The sequence below is a fragment of the Bos indicus genome, chromosome X (genome assembly GCF_029378745.1).
Source record: "Bos indicus isolate NIAB-ARS_2022 breed Sahiwal x Tharparkar chromosome X, NIAB-ARS_B.indTharparkar_mat_pri_1.0, whole genome shotgun sequence".
Classification (NCBI taxonomy): domain Eukaryota; kingdom Metazoa; phylum Chordata; class Mammalia; order Artiodactyla; family Bovidae; genus Bos; species Bos indicus.
Window position 1 is genome coordinate 88,520,773 of NC_091789.1, and position 12,633 is coordinate 88,533,405.

Sequence of the window (12,633 nt, forward strand, 5' to 3'; positions counted from 1 at the left end):
TTTTTTTTTTTTTTAATGTTTCTCGATTGGGATTATTAGTATTTTTGCATTTATATTTGAAGGACATATTGATCTTAGTTTTCTTATCTTATGATGTCTTTGCTTTGATATCAGGTAATACTAGGCTCATAGAAATTGGAAAGTTTTCCTGCCATGTCTATTTTCTGGAAATTTATATATATTATTTTAAAACTTTTGATAGAACTGAATGGTGACGCTTTCTAGGCCCAGGCTTTATTTTGTAGGTAATTTTTGATTACCAAATCAGTCTGTTTACTTGTTATAGATCTATTCATAATTTTCATTTCTTCTTGAATGAATGTTGCTAGTTTGTGTCTTTTTAGTAATTTATCTGTTTCATTTATTTTCTAATTTATTGGCACACATTTTTTCATAGCATTCCTACCTTTAATTTTTAACGGCCTTAAATTAAATCTCTTTAATTTCTGGTTCCAGTAAATTGAGTCTTCTCACTATTTTCTTTATCAATTTAACTAAAGGTTTGTCAATTTTTAAAATTTTTTTCAAAGAAACAGTTTTATTTCATTAATTTTCTCTATATTTTTGCATGTTCTATTTCATTAATTTCTAATCTGTATTATTTTGTCCATCTCCTTGCCCTAGGCTTAATTTTTACCATTATTTTTTCCAGTGTTTTATGGTGGAAAATGAGGTTCTTGATTTGAAATAAACTTTATTTCTTAAAATAGGCATCTATAACTATAAATTTCCCTCAAAGCTCTGCTTTAGTTGTATCCTATAAGTTTGAGTATGTTGTATCTTCACTTTTATTTATCGGAAAATATTTTCTAATTTCCCTTTTGGTTTCTTCTTTGACTCATTGGATATTTAGGAAGATGTTTAATTTTCACATATTTCTGACTTTCCTATATTTCTTTTTGTTATTGATTTCTAATTTCACACCATTGTGATTAGATAATGTACTTTGTATTATTTCTATTCTTTTAAATTTATTAAGGTATATTTTATGGCCTAGCATATGGTCTATCATGGAGAATGATCCATGTCAACTTGCCAAGAATATAGTCTGTTGTTGAATGGAGTGTTCTATCGGTATCTGATGTAGCTGGATTATAGTATTAATCAAGTCTTCTATTTCCTTGTTGATCTTCTGCCTAGTTGTTCCATCCGTTATTGAAAGTGAAGTATTGAAATCTCCAACTATTACTGTTGAATTGTGTATTTTCACTTCATTTCTATTAGTTTTACTACATGCATTTTTGTGTTCTACTGTTAGATACATACATACTTATAATTATTATATATTCTTAGTGGTTTAACATTTTATCATTAGAAAATTTCACCCTTTATATTTTTAATTTTTTGTGTTTTAAAGTCTATTTTGTCTGATATTACTGTAGTCACGTCAGTTTTCTTGTGATGGCCATTTGTGTGATATTTCTTTCTCTAGTCTTTGACTTTCACTATATTTCATTTTTAAACCTCTAGTGTTTTTTTGGTAAACAGCATAAATTGGATCTTTTCTTAATCAATTCTAATAATTTTAGTGTTTTGAATGGATTATTTAATCCATTCCCATTTAATGATATTATTAATATACATGGATTTACATCTGTCATTTTACTTGTTTCTATGTCATATATCTTTTTTCTTCCTCTTTTCCTCCTTACTGCTTTCTTTTGAATTAAGTGAATATTTCCTAATATATCATTTGAATTTCTTTAATGATATTTATATTTTTGAATTATTTCCCTAGTGGTTGCATTAGAGTTTATCATGTACATACTGATCAGAATCAGCTTCAGATTTTAAGTTACTAATATCTCCATTCCAGTGTGATATAGAAATACATACACACACACATATTCCCCATTCTCCTTCTTTTATGGTATTATTATTATTATACATATTACATGTATAAATGTTTCAAATTCAATAATACAGTACAACAGTTATTACTTTATATAATTTTATGTCTTTTAAGAAATTGAAAGAACAGAGAACAAGAATATATTTTTATCTGCTTAATTAATACTCTTATCTAGTATTTTTGTTTCACTTATTCTTGTGTTTGAGTTGTCATATAGGCTCATTTAATTAGCAGAATGTACCTTTTTCTTCACACCCAAACTTCTTTGTGCTGCAGTTGGCAAATATGCTACATTTTGTTATATTATAGGCCCCCCAAATACAATATATACATACTATTTTACACAGCTATTTCTTTTTTTTGGTCTCAGTTTTATTTATTTATTTATTTTTTTACTTTACAATATGCATTGGTTTTGCCATACATTGGCATGAATCAGCCATGGGTTTACCTGTGTTCCCCATCCTGAACCAACCTCCTACCTCCCTCCCCATCCCATCCCTCTGGGTCATCCCAGTGTACCAGCCCCAAGCACCCTGTATCATGGTTCGAACCTGGACTGGCAGTTCATTTCACATGTGATAATTTACATGTTTCAATGCCATTCTCCCATATCATCCCGTCCTCGCCCTCTCCCAGAGTCCAAAAGACTGTTCTATACATGTGTCTCTTTTGCTGTCTCCCATACAGGGTTATCGTTACCATCTTTCTAAATTCCATATATATATGTGTTAATATATTGTATTGGTGTTTTTCTTTCTGGCTTACTTCACTCTGTATAATAGGCTCCAGTTTCATCCACCTCATTAGAACTGATTCAAATGCATTCTTTTTAATGGCTGAGTAATACTCCATTGTGTATATGTACCACAGCTTTCTTATCCATTCATCTGCTGATGGACATCTAGGTTGCTTCCATGTCCTGGCTATTATAAACAGTACTGCAGTGAACATTGTGGTACACATGTCTCTTTCAATTCTGGTCTCCTTGGTGTGTATGCCCAGCACTGGGATTGCTGGGTCATATGGCAGTTCTATTTCCAGTTTTTTAAGGAATCTCCATGCTGTCCTTCATAATGGCTGTACTAGTTTGCATTCCCACCAACAGTGTAAGAGAGTTCCCTTTTCTCCACACCCTCTCCAGCATTTATTGCTTGTAGACTTTTGAATAGCAGCCATTCTGACTGGCTTGAAATGGTACCTCATTGTGGTTTTGATTTGCATTTCTCTGATAATGAGTGATGTTGAACATCTTTTCATATGTTTGTTAGCCATCTGTATGACTTCTTTGGAGAAATATCTGTTTAGTTCTTTGGTCCACTTTTTGATTGGGTCATTTATTTTTCTGGAATTGAGCTGCAGGAGTTTCTTGTATATTTTTGAGATTAATTTTTTGTCTGTTGCTTTGGTTGCTATTGTTTTCTCCCATTCTGAAGGCTGTCTTTTCACCTTGCTTATAGTTTTCTTTGTTGTGCAGAAGCTTTTAATTTTTAGGTCCAATTTGTTTATTTTTGCTTTTATTTCCAATATTCTGGAAGGTGGGTCATAGAGGATCCTGCTGTGGTTTATGTCGGAGAGTGTTTTGCCTATGTTTTCCTCTAGGAGTTTTTCAGTTTCTGGTCTTACATTTAGATCTTTAATCCATTTTGAGTTTATTTTTGTGTATGGTGTTAGAAAATGATCTAGTTTCATTCTTTTACAAGTGGTTGACCAGTTTTCCCAGCACCACTTGTTAAAGAGATTGTCTTTTCTCCATTGTATATTCTTGACTCCTTTGTTAAGATAAGGTGTCCACAGGTGCATGGATATACCTCTGGGAGCTGTTTCTTAAATCAGTAAAGAAAAGAGGGGAAATTATGTTATTTTATATTATCTTTTATAATTACAAAGGTTCCTTTACCAGTGCTTTTCATTTTTTGTTTGTGAATTTCAATTACTATCTGGGATCACTCATTTTTAGCCTAAAGAATTTGATTCAGTAATTTTTGAAAAGCAGATTATTAGCAAAAAATTATCAGCTTTTTGTTTATCTGGGAGTGCCTTTATTTTGCCTTTAGTTTCAGAGGGTAGTTTTGCCTGGGTAGATTTCTTGCTTGACCAGTTTTTTATTTTCCCTTTTCTGCTTTGAATGTGTTATGCCACTGCATTTGGCTTCTGTTGTTTCTGCTGGGAAATCAGCTGCTAACCTTACTGAGATTCCCTACACATTTGGGAAGCTCAACAACTCCAAGTAGGATAAACATAAAGATACCCACAACTAGACACACCATAGTAAAAATGCTGAAAGTAAGAACCAAGAAGATAATCTTAAGAGCAGCAAGAGAAAACTGTATTTTATAATGAAGTCTTCTTTTACATATGGATATCTATCTTTGACATCATGTTCAAAGGACCCTCAGTTAAGCTCATCAAATTCATTCTTAAATTTAGGTATTATATTTTTCAGTTTTAAAATTTTCTTATGACTCTTTTGTGAATTTCAAATATCTGAAGAAATTCTCTCTCTTTTATCTATTTTATTTACCTATCACTTGTTTTGAACTTAATGATTGTAATCATTTTAGGCTTCTTGTCAATCAACCCTAATATTTAGACCATCTTTGGGCATATCTTTAATGCCTATTCTCTCCACTTTTCATCAAGTGGTCTTTGTTTTAGCTCAATACAATTATTTTTCAGTGAATGTCAGATATGGTGTAACAATTCTGCTAAGTCAAATTAGGATTATCTTCCTTCAGAAAAGCTTCAGTCTTCACTCTATTAGGTAGACATTAGGTAGATAGCATTGTGGGTGATGACCTTATTCCAATCAAGAACTGTGCTAAGTTATCTCTGGGTTGCACTTCTCCTGGTAAGGCTCAATATTTATCTGTTTAGCTGTAGGACTTTCAAGGCTTTCAACTTAGTCCTAGTGTAATTTGTATAGCCAGTCTTCTAGTGGATCTTTAATTATTGATTAATGTTAGTGTCAAAACTTAAGTGCTCTAATTTTCAGGATCTCATAGGATTTGTCTCCTACTTCAAGTATTCCTAGTATCTACCAATTATATGAGGGGATACAAGCCATACATTTGAAGTGTCTCCACCTCCACCAAAAGCTCTGCTAGTGCTATGACCCGCAGCAGCAGCCCACATTACTGACAATACTGGATTATCAGGTCCCTACCCATACCTAGAACAGGCAAATTTTACCGAGGTAGAAGTGGCTACAAAACTTTGCTCACCTCTTTAAGGTAATATTATCTCTGTATTGTTATCTTCTCTAGTTCCTGTTGTCTCAATAGTTCTCTATTACATTCAAATATAATATTTTGTTTTATCCAGCTTTTCTGGTCATTCTAGATAGAAGTACTAGATTCCATCATCTGTTGTATGCAGTTATGAACATGACCCAGTATCTGCTCCATTCTTTTCTCTGTATCTTTTCTTCACTGCTAACTTTTGCTCCCTAATATACTCTACTCTCTCCTAACTTTGGCTTGTAGTTACTTTATAATGGGCTTCCCTGGTGGCTCAGACAATAAAGAAGCTGACTTCAATACAGGAGACCCAAATTCAATCCTTGGGTCAGAATGATTCCTTGGTGAAGGGAATGGCAACCCACTCCAGTATTCTTGCCAAGAAAATTCCATGGACAGAGGAGCCTGGTGGGCTATAGCCCATGGGGTTGCAAAGAGTTGGACATGACTAAGTGACTAGCACAGCTAGCCTGTAATAACCCTTCATTATTCTTCCAGTCTTCCTTCATCATAATCTTTCAGCTTTAGTGCCTGCTGTTAACTGATTTCTTTTCTTAGAACATCCTAATTCAAATTTCTGTGAGAGAGCTTAATTGGCTTAGGTCAACGTTTGATGTCAGATTACACCTGTAATTGGATAGCCTATGTATAGGTTTTTTTCCCTTAGTTAGGTGGTCACCTTGGTTCAGTTAGTGATGGCTAAGTTGGGGAGGGGGCACATCATGTAACCCAAAGCATGGCTACCTAAGGATGGCCCTAATAGGGCTTTGGAAGGGCATCTTCCCTTAGAAAACACTGTACATATGTGACAGATATCACAGTTGATATGTCTAGGACAGAGCTGTAGCTTGCCAATTCATTCTAGATACCAATATCCAGAGAAAAGGAAGCACCATAGTTTTCCTTTTGAAGTATACTGATACCAAGACTACAGGGCAGCTGCCATGTCAGCAAGAGGATCTAGTTGCAGGGATGCTAACAACTCTGTGTAGGCTGTGCTAGATGTGGGAGAAAGGCTAGAGACTAAGCTGTCTTCTGTTGCTCTTGACTGTCAGATTACTGGTCATGTCAAATACTAATGCTCAGTCACCAGACTTGTGTGGGCGAGGAAAGAAGATAAACATGATTATTTTATTCATTCAACAAACACCTACTAAGCACCTACTGTGTTCCAAGAACTGTTCACGTGCTGGGAAACAACAGTGAATAAAGCAGACCAAATTTTTCTATACTTATAGAGTTTATATTCCATTATAAACTTCAAAAGTACATATGGAGAATGAGAACAGTAACAATTATTGAGCACTTACTATGTATTTGTTATCATAAGTATGTACACATATTAATTCATTTAAGTCTATCATTGGATAGCTACTAGTGTTATCATCGTAATTATTATCCCAGTTTTAGAGTTGAGAAAAAAAAAAAAAAACAGTAAACAGCAGGATTAGAATTGACACTCAGATGTGGTGGTTACAGATGCTCTTCCTTAAGCACAAGGCTCAACTGGCTGAATCATAAACTAGAAAATCTTGTATCTAGAAGTTCCCCAACTCTTGTCTATGATGGAGAGGTAAATAATATGTATTTATTTTTTCAGTCATTATTTGCCAAATGTTTATAAGCCCCATTTCATTTGGCTCCCACAACAACTCTGAGGAATGTACTGTAATTCTAACTGTATAAACCTAGAGATGAAGGCTTAATGTCTGGCCCAAGATCACACAAGCTAGTAAGGGACAGAATTTAGATTTGAGCTGAAGTCCTATTATTCAAAAGCCAGGAATTACATCAATTAAATAATGAGTCATAAATACTCATATAATCAAACACAGCATAATACTAAGCAGGTACCATTTATGATGTCAAGTAAAACATTTGAGAATGAGAATTACTATTCATTTAGACTCAAAACTGATATCCAAAGATGCACCTAAACTCTGGAAACAATGTAATCTCTTGATAATTTCTTGAATTAATCCTGTTGCTTTAGAAAACCTGTTTGATGACTGAGTTGTAATTTTGTTTCCATCTGCCTTGTATTAACCCATAATAGGTATGACCTCAAAGTATGCTAACAATAAGGGCAAACTCTGTTCCTAAAATGATATAGTAGTCATATCATTGTAAAAAGTCTTAAAAGGTCAATAAAATTCTACAGGTTAATATCACACTGTCTTCTTTATAAGTAGATTTATCTTCCATATTAGAGAAATAATGGAAATATATTCAGAGTTGACTCTCAGTAAGTACTTATTCCATTGAATTAAACTAATAAAATTGATCCACTTTTGTGAGAAAAATTTAATAAATAATGCAGAAATATTTACTAAGTGATAGTTGATTGTTCTATTTAAACATACTGTGTATAATTTAGTTATGCTATGATCCAAGGTTTCTACTTCCTAAACACCAACCAATAATTTGTTTTCATGTAGTTGGTTATTATTTAATAAGAATTTATAAAAAAACTATGTAAAAGTATCAAGTAAAAAATTTAAAAAAAAAAGCCAATCTTCCTCTTTTCACTAAACAGTGCTACCTTCTATAGCTGTCATTTTACCTGAGAGACACTGGGAATTAAAACTTTCTAAATTGAATTGAAGCATGTATTGGAATTGGTTGAGTTTATCAAGAGGACAGGTTGGAAAAGGATGGGTGCTAATTGTTTTGAAAACAAAAAGTATGGGATGTGTTGTGGAGTGGTTTTTGCATCATGAATATACACAGATGTGCTTAAGCTATATTTTTAGGCCAACAAAAGGAGGATCTTTTGGTCTGTTTCTCTATGGCCACAGGATGTATGTAGGGAGGGCACAAAATATTCTGAATCACATTGACTGCTCTCAGCCACAAGTTCCCTTTCACTTCCTTCCCACAGGCCCTAAGGACTTGGCTTGCTTTTCTCCCCTCTAAACTGCCCCTACTATTCTGTTCCTCAAGACCCCACTCTCCACAGAGTTGGGATTGAAGTGAGCTTTCCTCTCCTTTGCTGCTCTCCCTTAGAGAAACCCTTTGTGGTTGCAGAATTTTACAGCTGTTCATCTCAAGTGTGTGTGTGTGTGTGTGTGTGTGTGTGTGTGTGTGGTTTGGAAATAGAGGCTCAAAATGGGAGAACACCATGAGGTGAGGAAAGAAAGAATACTGCAAGGAAACTAGAAGGGAAATGTAAAGAGGGCCACAGCTTCAAGAATCTAATTACCTTAACTGGGAGCTCTGCTTTACTCTCCTTGACTCCTTTGCATGGGTGCCTCTTTGCATTCGAGCACCTTTAAAAAAGTATCTCTGAGGGCTAGTTCACCACCCCATCACTTCTATCTTCCAAAATGTAGGTTAATGTCAATCTCCTTCTCCATGACAAAAAAGAGTATGGATGAAAGAGAACCAGTATTTATTGAGATTATGTCATGTGCACAGTCGTTTGATTCTATTAGAGGAAATTAAAGCTCAAAGAATTAAACTTTCCTAATTACTCCTTGGAAGGAAAGTTATAACCAACCTAGATAGCATATTGAAAAGCAGAGACATTACTTTGCCAACAAAGGTCCATCTAGTCAAGGCTATGGTTTTTCCTGTGGTCATGTATGAATGTGAGAGTTGGACTGTGAAGAAAGCTGAGCACCGAAGAATTGATGCTTTTGAACTGTGGTGTTGGAGAAGATTCTTGAGAGTCCCTTGGACTGCAAGGAGATCCAACCAGTCCATTCTGAAGGAGATCAGCCCTGGGATTTCTTTGGAAGGAATGATGCTAAAGCTGAAACTCCAGTACTTTGGCCACATCATGCGAAGAGTTGACTCATTGGAAAAGACTCTGATGCTGGGAGGGATTGGGGGCAGGAGGAGAAGGGGACAACAGAGGATGAGATGGCTGGATGGCATCACTGACTCGATGGACGTGAGTCTGAGTGAACTCCAGGAGTTGGTGATGGACAGGGAGGCCTGGCATGCTGCGATTCATGGGGTCGCAAATAGTCGGACACAACTGAGCGACTGAACTGAACTGAACTGAACTGAATATCCTATAGCTAGTAAGTGATATAGTCAGGATTTTGATTTAGGACTTTCTTACTCTAAAGTCTTGACTGTCTTCCTAGAGTGCCGCAAGTCTCAGCATTTAGACCTCCAAATACATACAGACTAGAAGGAAGATTGTCAACTAGATGATAGAAATAGCCACCATACAACAATTTCTCACACCTTGTGTGAGATATGAGTGATCTCACTGGTCTTATTTGGAGAGTGAGGAGACAAACTTCTGGTCCCTATATGTATTGTTTTGGCTGCTGTTCAGTCACTAAGTCGTGCCTGAATCTTTGTGACCCCATGGGCTGCAACACGCCAGGTTCCTCTATCCTCCACTATCTCCTGGAGTTTGCTCAAATTCATGTCTATTGCATCAAGGATGCTATCTAATCATCTCATCCTCTGATACTTCTACTTTTGCTTTCAATCATTCCCAGCATTAGGATTGTTTTGAATGAGTCAGGTCTTTGCGTCAGGTAGACAAAGTACTGGAGCTTCAGCATGAGTATTTCAAATGAATATTCAGGATTGATTTTCTTTAGGATTGACTGGTTTGATCTCCTTGCTGTCTGAGGGACTCTCAGGAGTCTTCTCCATCACCACAATTTGAAAGCATCAATTCCTTGGCACTCAGCCTCTTTATGGTCCAACTCTCACATGCATACATGACTACTGCAAAAATCATGTTGCTGTTCAGTTGCTTAGTCATGTCTGACTCTTTGTGACCCCATGGACTGCAGCATGCCAGGAGCCCCTGTCCTTCACCATCTCCCAGAGCTTACTCAAACTCATGTTCATTGAAATGATGATGCCATCCAACCATCTCATTCTCTGTCATCCTCCTCTCTTCCTGCCCTCAATCTTTCCCAGTATCAGGGTCATTTTTAATGAGATGGCTCTTTACATCAGGTGGCCAAAGTATTGGAGTTTCAGCTTCAGCATCAGTCTTCCCAGTGAATATTCAGGACTGATTTCTTTTAGGATTGACTGGTTCGATCACCTTGCAGTCCAAGGAGTCTTCTCCAACACCACAGTTCAAAAGCATCAATACTTTGGTGCTCAGCCTTCTTTATGGTCCAACTCTCATATCCATACATGACTACTGGAAAAACCATAGCTTTGACTTTATGGACCTTTGTTGGCAAAGTAATGTCTCTGCTTTTTAATGAGGTGTTCTAGGTTTCTCATAGCTTTTCTTCCAAGGAACAAGAGTCTTTTAATGTCATGGCTGCAGTTGTAATCTGCAGTGATTTTGGAGCCCAAGAAAATAAAGTCTGTCATTGTTCCCATTGCTTCCCCATCTATTTGCTGTGAAGTGATGAGACCGGATGCCATGATCTTCAATTTCTGAATGTTGAGTTTTAAGCCAGCTTTTTCACTCTCCTCTTTCACCTTCATCAAGTGGCTCTTTAGCTCCCCTTCGCTTTCTGCCATTAAGATGGTATCATCTGCATATCTGAGTTTATTGATATTTCTGTAAGCAATCTTGATTCCAACCTATGTCTCATCCATCCTGGCATTTAGCATGATGTACTCTGCATATACTTTAAATAAGCATGGTGGCAATATACAGCTTTGACATACTCAAAATTGGAACCAGTCTGTTGTTCCATGTCCAGTTCTAACTGTTGCTTCTTGACCTGCGTACAAGTTTCACAGGAGGCAGGTAAGGTGTCTGGCATTTCCATCTCTTTAGAATTTTCCAGTTTGTTGTGATCCACACAGTCAAAGGCTTTGGCATAGTCAATGAAGCAGAAGTAGATGTTTTTCTGGAATTCTCTTGTTTTTTCTATGATCCAACAGATGTTGGCATTTGATCTCTGGTTCCGCTGCCTTTACTAAATCCAGCTTGAACACCTGTACAATCTCAATTCACATACTTTTGGAGCCTTTCTTGGAGAATTTTGATCATTCTTTGCTAGGGTATGAGATGAGTGCAATTGTGCGACAGTTTGAACATTCTTTGTGATTGCTTTTCTTTGGAATTGAAATGATAATTGACCTTTTCCAGTCCTGTGGCCACTGCTGAGTTTTCCAAATTTCCTGGCATATTGAGTGCCGCACTTTAACAGCATCATCATTTAAGATTTGAAATAGCTCAACCGGAATTCCATCACCTCTGTTAGCTTCATTATTAGTGATGCTTCCTAAGGTCCACTTGACTTCACATTCTGAAATGTCTGGTGAATGATCACACCATCGTGTTTATCTGGGTCATTAGGATCTTTTTTTTTAAAACTTCTATGTATTCTTTTTTTTTATATGTTCTTTTTTTAAATTTAATTTTATTTTTTAACTTTACAATATTGTATTGGTTTTGCCATATATCAAAATGAATCTGCCACAGGTATACATATGTTCCCCATCCTGAACCCTCCTCCCTTGTCCCTCCCCATACCATCCCTCTAAACTTCTATGTATTTTTGCCACCTCTTCTTAATATCTTCTGCTTCTGTTAGGTCCATATGGATCTGTCCTTTATTGTGCCTATCTTTACATGAAATGTTCCCTGAGAATCTCTAATTTTCTTGAAGAGATCTCTAGTCTTGAATAGATCTAATTTTCTTGAAGAGATCTCTAGATCTCCCATTCTATTTTTTCCCCCTATTTCATTGCATTGTTCACTTAGGAAGGCTTTCTTATCTCTCCTTGCTATTCTTTGGAACTCTGTGTTCAGATGAGTGTATCTTTCTTTTTCTCCCTTGCCTTTTGCCAAATCATAGCTTTGACAATATGGACTTTTGTCAGCAAAATGATATCTCTGCTTTTTAATACACTGTCTAGGTTTGTCATAGCTTTCCTTTTGGGAGCAAGCATCTTTTCATGGCTGCAGTCACCATCCACAGAGAATTTGGAGCTCAAGAAAATAAAATCTGTCGCTGCTTTCAGTTTTTCCCCTTCAGAGCTATTGTCTTTAGAACTCAGCATTCACAAACCTAATTGGTGGAGAGTAGGTGGGTGTGGTGCATTGAGTTAGAATCTGTTAAAAACCAGCCTCCTGGGGATAGAACAAGAGTTACTGGACCCAGTTGTAGCTATTAGGCATAGAGGTGCTGTCAAGTGTTTACAGGAAGGAAAACTGAAATACATATCAATGATACTTGTTCAACTTTGCTTTTCCATTATATTTATATTTTATATATGAGTAAACTGAGGCTCAGAGTAGTTAAATCACTTGCTCATAGGCATACAACTTGTTAATGGCATAGCCAGATTTTAAACTCAGCTCTTTCTGACTCTAAGGGTATACAGACACTGCTAAACTGTACCAGGGAATGTGAAGTAGGAGAGATTCAGAAGTCTAGTCAGTTTTACAGATCACTGGTCACTTTATAAGTGGGCCAGGCCCCAGGCATACTTATCTAAAGTTAAACCCTTATAACACAATTCATCTGAAAAGTAAAAGGAAACTAGTCTGACAAGAAGTATGGTTTCTTACCTTGCAGAAATTGATTGCCAATGGTGAAAAGGGCCAGAGCAAGTGCTGGGGTCATCAAAATATGGAACAAAGTAAAAAGC